Here is a 10,556-nt window from a genome sequence, read left to right on the forward strand (position 1 = left end):
CATACATGAAACCCCTGGGATCAGGACAGGTATCTGATGTTACTTATATAAAAGTGATCATACATGAAACACCTGAGATCAGGACAGGTATCTGATGTTACTGTATATAATATAAAAGTGATCATACATGAAACCCCTGGGATCAGGACAGGTATCTGATGTTACTGTATATAATATAAAAGTGATCATACATGAAACACCTGAGATCAGGACAGGTATCTGATGTTACTGTATATAATATAAAAGTGATAATACATGAAACACCTGAGATCAGGACAGGTATATGATGTTACTGTATATAATATAAAAGTGATCATACATGAAATCCCTGGCATCAGGACAGGTATCTGATGCTACTGTATATGATATATAAAGTATTTGACATAAAAGCCGTGGGATCGGGACAGGTATCTTAAGTTATAACAGTATTAATGTAATCTGAGAGGTATCTTAAGTTAATTTGTTTAATATAACATACACTGACTTCACATGAAACACCTGCGATCAGGACAGCTATTTTGTACTGCATATAAAAGGCATTGGACACGAAACTCCTGCGAATACGTACAGGTATCTGAATCAAACGGCTGTTTTCACAATCTGCGCATGATCCGTGACCTATGCAAATTCACAGATAGGCCACGCCCACCCGATGACATAGTAGCGGTTACACTGTACTGAAACCCCTGGAAAAAAGTGCCTGCCGTTGGTAAAGCGCTGTCAACAAATATTTTTCCTCCATATCCCATAATGCACAGCACATCGGCCTACGGCTGCTGAATTAGTCCAAAACGCGCTGTACTTTTTGCGGTTGGGCCTGTTTTAGTATGGATTATATTCTCACCACAAACGAACCGCTCCAGGGTTCATTTGAAAGCGTACCGAGACCACCTCTTCAAGCAGGTCTCGGTACGCTTATTTGGTCCGCTTTTGGTGCGCACTCGAGTATGATTGCTGCATTCTCACCTGCCCTAACGGATCACACCAAAATGGGAAACGAACTCTAGTGCGATTCAATCGAACTAAATAAGGCAGGTGTGAAAGCACCCTCAGACCGTGTCATCATTCCGATTAGATTGAAACTAGCATGTTTCCATTTGTGCCTACCATCTTAATGATCTGTTGTTTAAATGTGTTTCAACTATTTTTATCTCTATTACAAAATGTTGATGTTTTAGTTTAAATTGTAAATATTCTTTTTTTTAACATCTATATAACAATGTCTATTTTAGTACTTTAACTATATTTTTGATTGATTGTATAATTCTTGTATTTTTTATTTTTTTTAGGTTGTTCAGGGACAACAGATGAAAAATAGCCTTCGGGCTAATTCTGGTGCATTGGCAGAAATGCTAATAAATGTACACTGTCCCTGCCAAACAAACAAATAAATAAAAATAAAAAATTAGAGCAAGTAGAATAAAAGCATCTGTTGTCAAAGTATAAGTAAAAAGTAGCCCTTTCAAAAGTACTCAAGAGTAGTGAGGAGTGACTATTACGCTGTAAAAAAACGGATGTATTTACATGTAATTTGTGCATGTGTGTGTAAACGTAACATTCTGTAGTGCATTTAGTTATTGCCCAGTAGCCATACAATGTCATAAGACATTAATATTATGTTAGATTTAGGTTGTGATGACAGATGACCAAAATTCAATGTCTAGCCAGCGTCTAAGGACAACATTATTTTGATGTCAAATGATGTTCAAATGCCTGTGATATTTGTTCGATTTTAAGTTGTTTGAAAGTGACCAAAATTCGACGTCGAGCCAACATTTTTTCATATTGATGTCCAATACTGACATTTATTTGTCAGGTATGGCAACCAAAATCCAACATCTGATAGACGTCATAGTGGTGACGTCCACACAACGTCAAGCTGTAACATCATTAGACATTGATATTTGGTTGAGTTTACATTAGACATTGACTTTGGCCTGACGTTTGGTTCTGATGTCAACCTGATTTTCATTCCAAACAAAATGCAAAGTCCCCACATCGTCAATCTGACGTCATGTTAACATCTTGTGCCTGCTGGGTGTTTAAGGCCATTTCGGTCATCATACAGTAAACATCCGTCATCTTCTCATCAGTGACATGCAACTAAACAGTCTCTGGGTCAATGCGTGTAAAGATTTTTGACATCTTCTTGGACACTTTTAATGCTTTACACCACTGGTTGAGAATCATCTGATTGGAGAATCAATCATGAGCTGATGTGGGAGCGGCTGAGAACAATCATAAGCACGTGATCCTCTCAGAATTAATTTAGAAATAAACTTCACTTGGACAGTTTGATTGATACAAGTTAAGATGACTATATAAGTTTATTTATTTCAACTAAAAGGAGTTTTTACAATGTGTCTGGATGATTTTTTTGTTGGGAGGGAAAGAGTATCAGACTATTGCACCTGTTTCTGAGAAGTTGCATTTGAAAATGAATCTAAAAGGATGGTTTAATTAAATAAGTGGAGCTCGCTGTTTGTTTGGGTGTCTAGTCGATTTTTATGGTCCTTGCAGAAGCAATCATCATTTTTATTTTATCTCCTCCTGAGCAACTTTTCCAACACATGATGTTGTAGCTATGGCGTTTTGGCAAAACTATGGTTACCATGGTAATACTTTCTACCAGTACTTTACAGTAAGAATATAGAAAGAATGAAGGAAGAGAGAATGAAAGTGAGAGAAACAGAAAAGAGGACAGAAAACAACAACATGTGAAGTATGCAATATGTGTGGGCGAACGCGATTCATCATCTTTAAAGCCTACAAGATCTATTTTTTCCACACGGATGACAGCAAATGTGTTTGGGAGGAGTGTCTAAGCCCCATCTGTCTTTATCATAACAAGACCACAATAAATAAAACCACTGACCAAGAAGGGCGAGAGAGGAAGATGCAAAAATGTGCTTTGATTAAACTGCAATTAAAAGCATCAAATCAATGTGATTTGAGGAGTTCATGAGTGATGAGTCATGTTAGAAATTTATAACAGCTCTAAATGATCAACGTGATCAAAATCAAGACTCTGTTTTCTTTCTGAAATCTTAACTTTAATACTCTTAGTGATATAGACTGGACTGAAGTAATTATATACAGAAAAGTCCAATGTGATTACCAAAAACAACACCGCAAAAATGTTCTTCTTACTGAGTTTATTTGCCTTGTTTCTCATCCAAATATCAAAACAGTTCATAAAATCAAGAAGCATTTTCTCGACAATCAAAAAAAAAAAAAAAAAAACTTTGTCTTGAGTTTTTCCTTAAAACAAGCTAAATAATATCACAATGGGGAAATCAAAATAATCTATATTTTCCTTTTGATTTCCGGTTATTTTGTTTACTCCATTGTGAGATTATTAAGCTTGTTTTAAAGAAAAACTCAGTTAATTTTGCAACCCAGGTTCATTCTGATTATGTTCCCCTGTATACATTTCTGGAGAGCAGCAAATACTTGCAAGGGGCTACGTTTTTTTTTTTTTTTTTACAGTTTTTGTTTTCGTGAATCCACCAGAGGCCGCTGTGTATGCTTTTTAAAATCTCAAATTTCTCTTGCGAGTGCCATTCATACCTGTTGTTCTCGTGTAAATCCACCAGAGGCCACTGATGACTGACTGACTGACAGAACGACTGATAATCCCACCCACCCCTTTCCCTAAACCCAACCAATAGTGTTTTCAAAAGCATCAATTGACCTGCCCAACCTTCCCAAACAAAAGTGTTTTCAAAAGCACCAATTACCCACCACATTCCCTAAACCCAACCGATAGTGTTTACAAAAGTACTGATTGACCCGATCACCGCTTCCCTAAACCCAAACGATAATACTTACAAAAGTACTGATTGACCCGATCACAGCTTCCCTAAACCCAACCGATAGTGTTTACAAAAGTACTGATTGACCCGATCACCCCTTCCCTAAACCCAACCGATAATGTTTACAAAAGTACTGATTGACCCGATCACCGCTTCCCTAAACCCAACTGATGTTTACAAAAGTACTGATTGACCCGATCAGCACTTCCCTAAACCCAACCGATAGTGTTTACAAAAGTACTGATTGACCCGATCACCGCTTCCTTAAACCCAACCGATAGTGTTTACAAAAGCACCGTTGACCCACCCACAGCCTTCCCTAAAACAAACCAGCAGTTTTTTTAAAAGCACTAATTGATGTGATTATCCTCTTCCTTAAACCCAACCGATAGTGTTTTAAAAGCACCGATTGACACAATCACTCCCTTCCCTAAACCCAACCAATAGTTGCTAAGGCGAGACTTGAATCAGCGACCTCGCTGTGCGGCAACAGTGCTAACCATGGAACCCCCGTGCCACCCTTCCCTAAACCCAACTGATAGTGTTTTCAAAAGACCTGATTGACCCAATCACTCCCTTTCCTAAATCCAACCGATAGTGTTTTCAAAAGCACCGATTGACACGATCACCCCCTTCCCTAAACCCAACCCAAAGTGTTTACTAAAGCAATCCAGTAAAATAAAAGCCCTAATTTTTATCACGTTTTCAGATCTTACAACATTCTCTCGCTGTTATTTACTGGTTTATTTTATTTTTTGCCTTTTGTTTTATCTGCTTTCTGGAACCGTTATTCGCCAGACTCAAACTCCACCATTGGGGTCAACTCCTCTGGAGCCACTGGGCAAGCTTGTAACAGCAGAAAAGCTGTCCACATGGAGGTAAGTGGTCAGCTGCTAAATGTGAAAAGAAACAGTAACCATCAGTGGCATCATACCTTCCTGTAGAATTAGTTTTAAAGACTAAATGCAGCCACATGTACTTCTGGCTACATAATTCGCGATCTCCAGAAATGTATACCTGTGGGGGGGGGGGGGGGGCTAATAATCCTGACTTCCACTGTACATTCTGCAGCCCTATGAGAGAGTTTGACTACAAATGACACACAATTGCATAATGTCAACCATATTGTGCTCCTCTCTCCATGAAAAAAAAGCAGAAAACCAGCATAAATGCTCTGGTAAGCTGAAGTGGTCTTCTGAGTGCTCCTGCTGTCACCTCAATGACAAGAGCAGCAATTCCCAGAACGGCGAATTAGGAGATCATCATCTCTCTCTGAAATTCTCCAGCTCAGTGGGCAGTCGGCAGTGGCGCGTGAGGGGGTGTCGCTTCTTAATTACACTGATAATAGGACTGTTTTTTTCACGCAGATCGTGCCCCTTCTTTCAGATAAATCCCTGGACTTTTGAATCAGAGCCGGAGCCTGGCAGCGCTCCAGAACTCAGAAATCCCACTCACACCTTCAGGCTTCAGCGGCTTTCCTGATAATGCACTGATTTACTTCATTTCTTATCTCGATTCTCAAATGGTAACGCTGGCCACGCTAAACTCACCACTGAGATTGTCGCTAGAGCATGTCTATGCAGTTGCTATGGTGGCTGGTTGCATATATTGCTGTTGACTAGTTGTACCAATTCATTCATTCACTCATTTTCCTTAAGCTCAGTCTCTATTCTGAGGTCACCACAAAGGAACGAACTGTCAACTATTCCAGCATATGTTTTTTAAGCAGTGGATGCCCTTGCAGCAACAACCCAGCACTGGGAAACATCCATACACACTCACTAACACACAAACATTACGGCCAATTTAGTTTATCCAATTCACCTATATAGCACTTGGAGGAAACTCATGCCAACACAGGGAGAACATGCAAATTCCACACAGAAATGCTAAGGCGAGACTCGAATCAGCGACCTCGCTGTGAGGCGACAGTGCTAACCACTGAACCCCCGTGCCAACCTGCTCTAAACAGTCAATTAAATGGATAAAAAATGGACATGAACACTAGGGGGCAGTATGACGCCCACGTCTTTTTTCCAGTAATGATCACAAGGATATATTATTGACAATTACAGGATTAATTGTGTGCAGTTCTTTGCACAACACCAAATCAATTCCACAAAAAGAAAAGAAAATGCAGTTATGTTAAAATTTCTGTGAAATCTGATGTCATGCGACATACTGAGAAAAAATTCTGTGAATAATATAAAGAGGGCTAATAATTCTCACTTCAACTGTATGTACAGTATAAGTATGCACTCACTAGCCACTTTATTGGTACCGGGTTGGAACTGTTTTTGCTTTCAAAACTGCCTTAATCCTTCGTGGCATAAGTTCAACAAGGTGCTGGAATTATTCTTCAGAGATTTTTTTGACATGGCACAATATTTTGCTGGAAGTAGCCATCAGAAGATGGGTACACTGTGGTCATAAAGGGATGGACATGGTCAGCAACAATTCTCAGGTAGGCTGTGGCATTGACATGATGCTCAAATGCTACTAATGCACTGCAAAAAATCCTTTTCTTGCTTAGATTTTTTGTCTTGTTTCTAGTTCAAATGTCTAAAAATTCCTAAATCAAGAAGCATTTTCTAGACAAGCAAAACATATTGTCTTGTTTTGAGAAATAATTAGCCAATATTAAGTGAATTTTTTCTTAAAACAAGCAAAATAATCTGCCAATGGGGTAAGCAAAATAATCTTACGTCAAAAGAAAAAACAGGATTATTTTGCTTACCCCATTGGCAGATTATTTTGCTTGTTTTAAGGAAAAACTCACTTAATATTGGCATATTATTTCTCAAAAGAAGACAATATGTTTTGCTTGTCTAGAAAATGCTTCTTGATATAAGAAATTTTAGATATTTAGACTAGAAACGAGACAAAAAATCTAAGCAAGAAAAGCATTTTTTGCAGTGTGGGCGCAAAGTTTGCCAAGAAAATATCCCCCACACCATTACACCACCACCAGCCTGAACCTCTGAAACAAGGCAGGATGGATCCATGCTTTCATGTTGTTGAAGCCAAATTCTGACCCTACCATCCGAATATCGCAGCAGAAATCGAACAGGCAACATTTTTTCAATTTTCTCTTGTCCAATTTTGGTGTGCCTGTGTGAATTGTAGCCTCAGTTTCCTGTTCTTAGCTGACAGGAGTGGCATCCGGTGTGGTATTTTGCTGCTGTAGCCCATCCGCCTCAAGGTTGGTTGCATACTTTGGTTGTAATGAGTGCTTATTTGAGTTACTGTTGCCTTTCTATCAGCTAGAACCAGTCTGGCCATTCTCCTCTGACCTCTGGCATCAACAAGGCGCCCACAGAACTGCCGCTCACTGGATATTTTCTCTTTTTCAGACCATTTTCTGTAAACCCTAGAGATGGTTGTGCCTGAAAATCCCAGTAGATCAGCAGTGTCTGAAATACTCAGACCATCCTGTCTGGCAACAACAACCATGCCATATTCAAAATGACTTAAATCACCTTTCTTCCCCATTCTGATGCTCGGTTTGAACGGCAGCACATCGTCTTGACCATGTCTTCATGCCTAAATGCATTGAGCTGCTGCCATGTGATTGGCTGATTCAGGCCCGGATTGGCTAATCGGGAGGACCGGGAGAATACCCGGTGGGCCGGTCCGTTTTTTGGCCGCGAGGGCCGGTGTCCCTAGCTCCAGAATTTGGTGCTCTCAGCAGTCACACTTTTTAAATTAATTTATTAATTTACTTGACCACAGTCTTCTTATTCATTATTTTACCGCAGCTCTGCTCTGTTTATATATAACCGGCCTGCAGATTAATGATGATATAAGTCAGATGAGTCACTTCTCTATATACAACTGTTGTGGTCTAGTGGTTAGCACGTGAGAATACGACACCGCTGACCCAGGTTTGATCCTTGTCTGAGTATGTAATTTTTTATTTTTTTCATTTTTATTGTTAAGACATATAATACTGTTAGGGTTGTTGAACATTTGAAGTTCTAAAGCAGCTGTTTTCTCAAAAAAGACGTGATAGTGTAATTAGAAACTGAATTGGAAATGACCTTATTTTAATATAGTCAGTCGTGAACTGAGGTGGGCCGGTCTGAGGCTTGAAACTCCTGCGCTGAAAAAGAGTCCCACTCCGGCCCTGGGCTGATTAGAAATTTATGTTAACAAGCAGTTGGACAGGTGTACCTAATAAAATGGCCGGTGAGTGTATGTCGTGGAATTACAAACATTGTGATCAATTCTTCTGAAAACAATATCAAACAATGAAAAAAAATCCTTTTTAAATGCACCTTGCAATAAACTGCATCTTTGCTGAAGTCTTGAATTCCCCATTTGTTTTGATTTATTGCACAGTAATCCACTATACACGAATGTCAGTATCACATACTGTAATGTCATAATAACCACGCTCAGCGGATCTCATCATGTGCTGAAGCTCTCCTCCATATGAGCATCTCTCCATCACTGTAAGCTGAGGATTGTGAGCAGCAGAAAAATAAGAAAAGAGCCTCCAATGACAGACATTTTCTCCAATTATTCCACCGAGCCGATTGAGCAGTGAATCTGTGGAAGAGTCTGAGGTTAGTTTTAGAGCTCTGACGTTAATCAGCAGCTCTGCATCTGATGGTGACACTGGGTTAATGGCTGATTTGAGTCCACTGGCTAGGCCTATACAGTATTCAAAATTTAAAGATGGATATAATATACACCACCAGAGAAAAGTCTTGTAGTTTATCCCAGTTGTAAGACCTCTCTTCATTTTTACAGCAGGGTAAAATTATTATCATATGTTTTTATCATTTCATATTTTATAATTTTATACTTATTTATAGTTAATTCAGTTGTAACCATAGAGAATTCTTGTCATTAAATCATCTCATTTTCAAGAATTTGTGAATTACTTTTGATTTAACATCAAAATTTAATTGTTCCATATGCCACAGCCATGTCACCCTGCAGCCCAAGACCGGTTACTCACTGAAGCTAAGCAGGGCTGAGCCTGGTCAGTACCTGGATGGGAGACCACTAGAGAACACTAGGTTGCTGTTGGAAGTGGTGTTAGTGAGGCCAGCAGGGGGCGCTCAACCTGTGGTCTGCGTGAGTCCTAATGCCCCAGTAAAAGTGAAGGGGACACTACACTGTCAGTGGGCGCCGGATGAGACGTTAAACCGAGGTCCTGACTCTCTGTGGTCATTAAAAATCCCATGGCACTTCTCGTGTAAGAGCAGGGGTGTAACCCCGGTGTCCTGGCCTATGTCCCTCTATCGGCCCTTACGATCATGGCCTCCCAATCATCCCCTCTCCACCGAATTGGCTCTATCACTGTCACTTCACTCCACCAATAGCTGGTGTGTGGTGAGCGCACTGGCGCTGTTGTCCTGTGACTGCCTTCGCATCATCCAAGTGGATGCTGCACACTGGTGGTGGTGTGGAGAGAACCCCCTCATGATTGTAAAGCGCTTTGGGTGTATGGCTAACACAATAAATGCGCTATATAAATACACATTACATTACATTACATTACATATTGCAATACAAAACAATCACATAATATCAACGCTCTCCCACATTTATAGCTATTAATACTGCCCTTATTTCTGTTTTTGGTATAAGACTGCAGAAGAATGGTTTGACTAGAAATATACAGTTTTTTACCATCAATACTGATAACTTGTAGTCATTCAACAGAACTACAGTTTGAACCGCTGTGATTAAAACCCATTCTTACAATCTTGATATTTGTTTGATTTTAGGTTGTGTTGGAAAATGACCAAAATCCAGCGGAGCCAACATCTTAAACCAACATCATATTGATGTCAAATACTGACATTTCAGGAGTTCACACTTAGCTGATGATCAATAACTGGCATGCTGTCCTAGGAGAGAGCCCTGAGCTCGTAATATCCTCGAGCCCAGGGCTCCCTCCCGCTAGAAGGGCGAGAGGGGAGTTTGAACTCAGGTAGTTATTGAGGACCCTGGATGTCGTTGTGTGAGAAGTGTAAAGTAAGGTTATCTTGGGTAATAATTTGGATTAGTCAATTGGCTATGGTGTATGTCTTTGGATGGTGGATGGGGGAGCCCGGGGGAACCCACATAAACAAACTCCACGCAGAAACGCCAACCGGCCAGATAGGAGGTTGGACCAGCGGCGTTCTTGCTGTAAGGTGACAGTGTCACCCTATCGGGAAAAAAAAAGGGGAGGGGAGTAGGAGTGGGGGGCGAACTTCAAGACAAAGATAACTGGAGTGAAAAGCTCTGGTTATTTAAAATGCGTCCGTAATCATCTGATAGGGCAGATTATGGAGCTAATATGATGCCATCCGTGTTGATAATAAGCATGTGATCCTCTCGAAAATAGTTTATAAATAAACCACACTTATTTGCCTGGCAAACAATATCCAATATCTGGGCTCCGTTTTTTGTATGTGGATTACTCAGTTAGCTGGATTTGGATGTTGACGATTTGACACAATCCAGGATCGTTTCGTTCTTCAAAGCTGATCCAAGAGTTGTTGTCATCGCAACAGTTCTGCTAGCTCAAACCTGATCGGGAGCAGGTTCAATTCATATAAACAGGATTAGATCGGCTCAGTTCAAGCAAAGATAATACAGAAAGTATGTTCCGAATTCTGATATTTTCTTACAGTAGTAGTTATATACACTTTGGAAAATAGTAAATATTTCTTAACTATATATAAAGTATTAGTTATTAATAAATTAAGTAAAGTTATACATATTAATAAACCTTATGCA

The sequence above is a fragment of the Danio rerio genome, chromosome 2, assembly GCF_049306965.1.
Source record: "Danio rerio strain Tuebingen ecotype United States chromosome 2, GRCz12tu, whole genome shotgun sequence".
NCBI classification, from domain to species: Eukaryota; Metazoa; Chordata; class Actinopteri; order Cypriniformes; family Danionidae; genus Danio; species Danio rerio.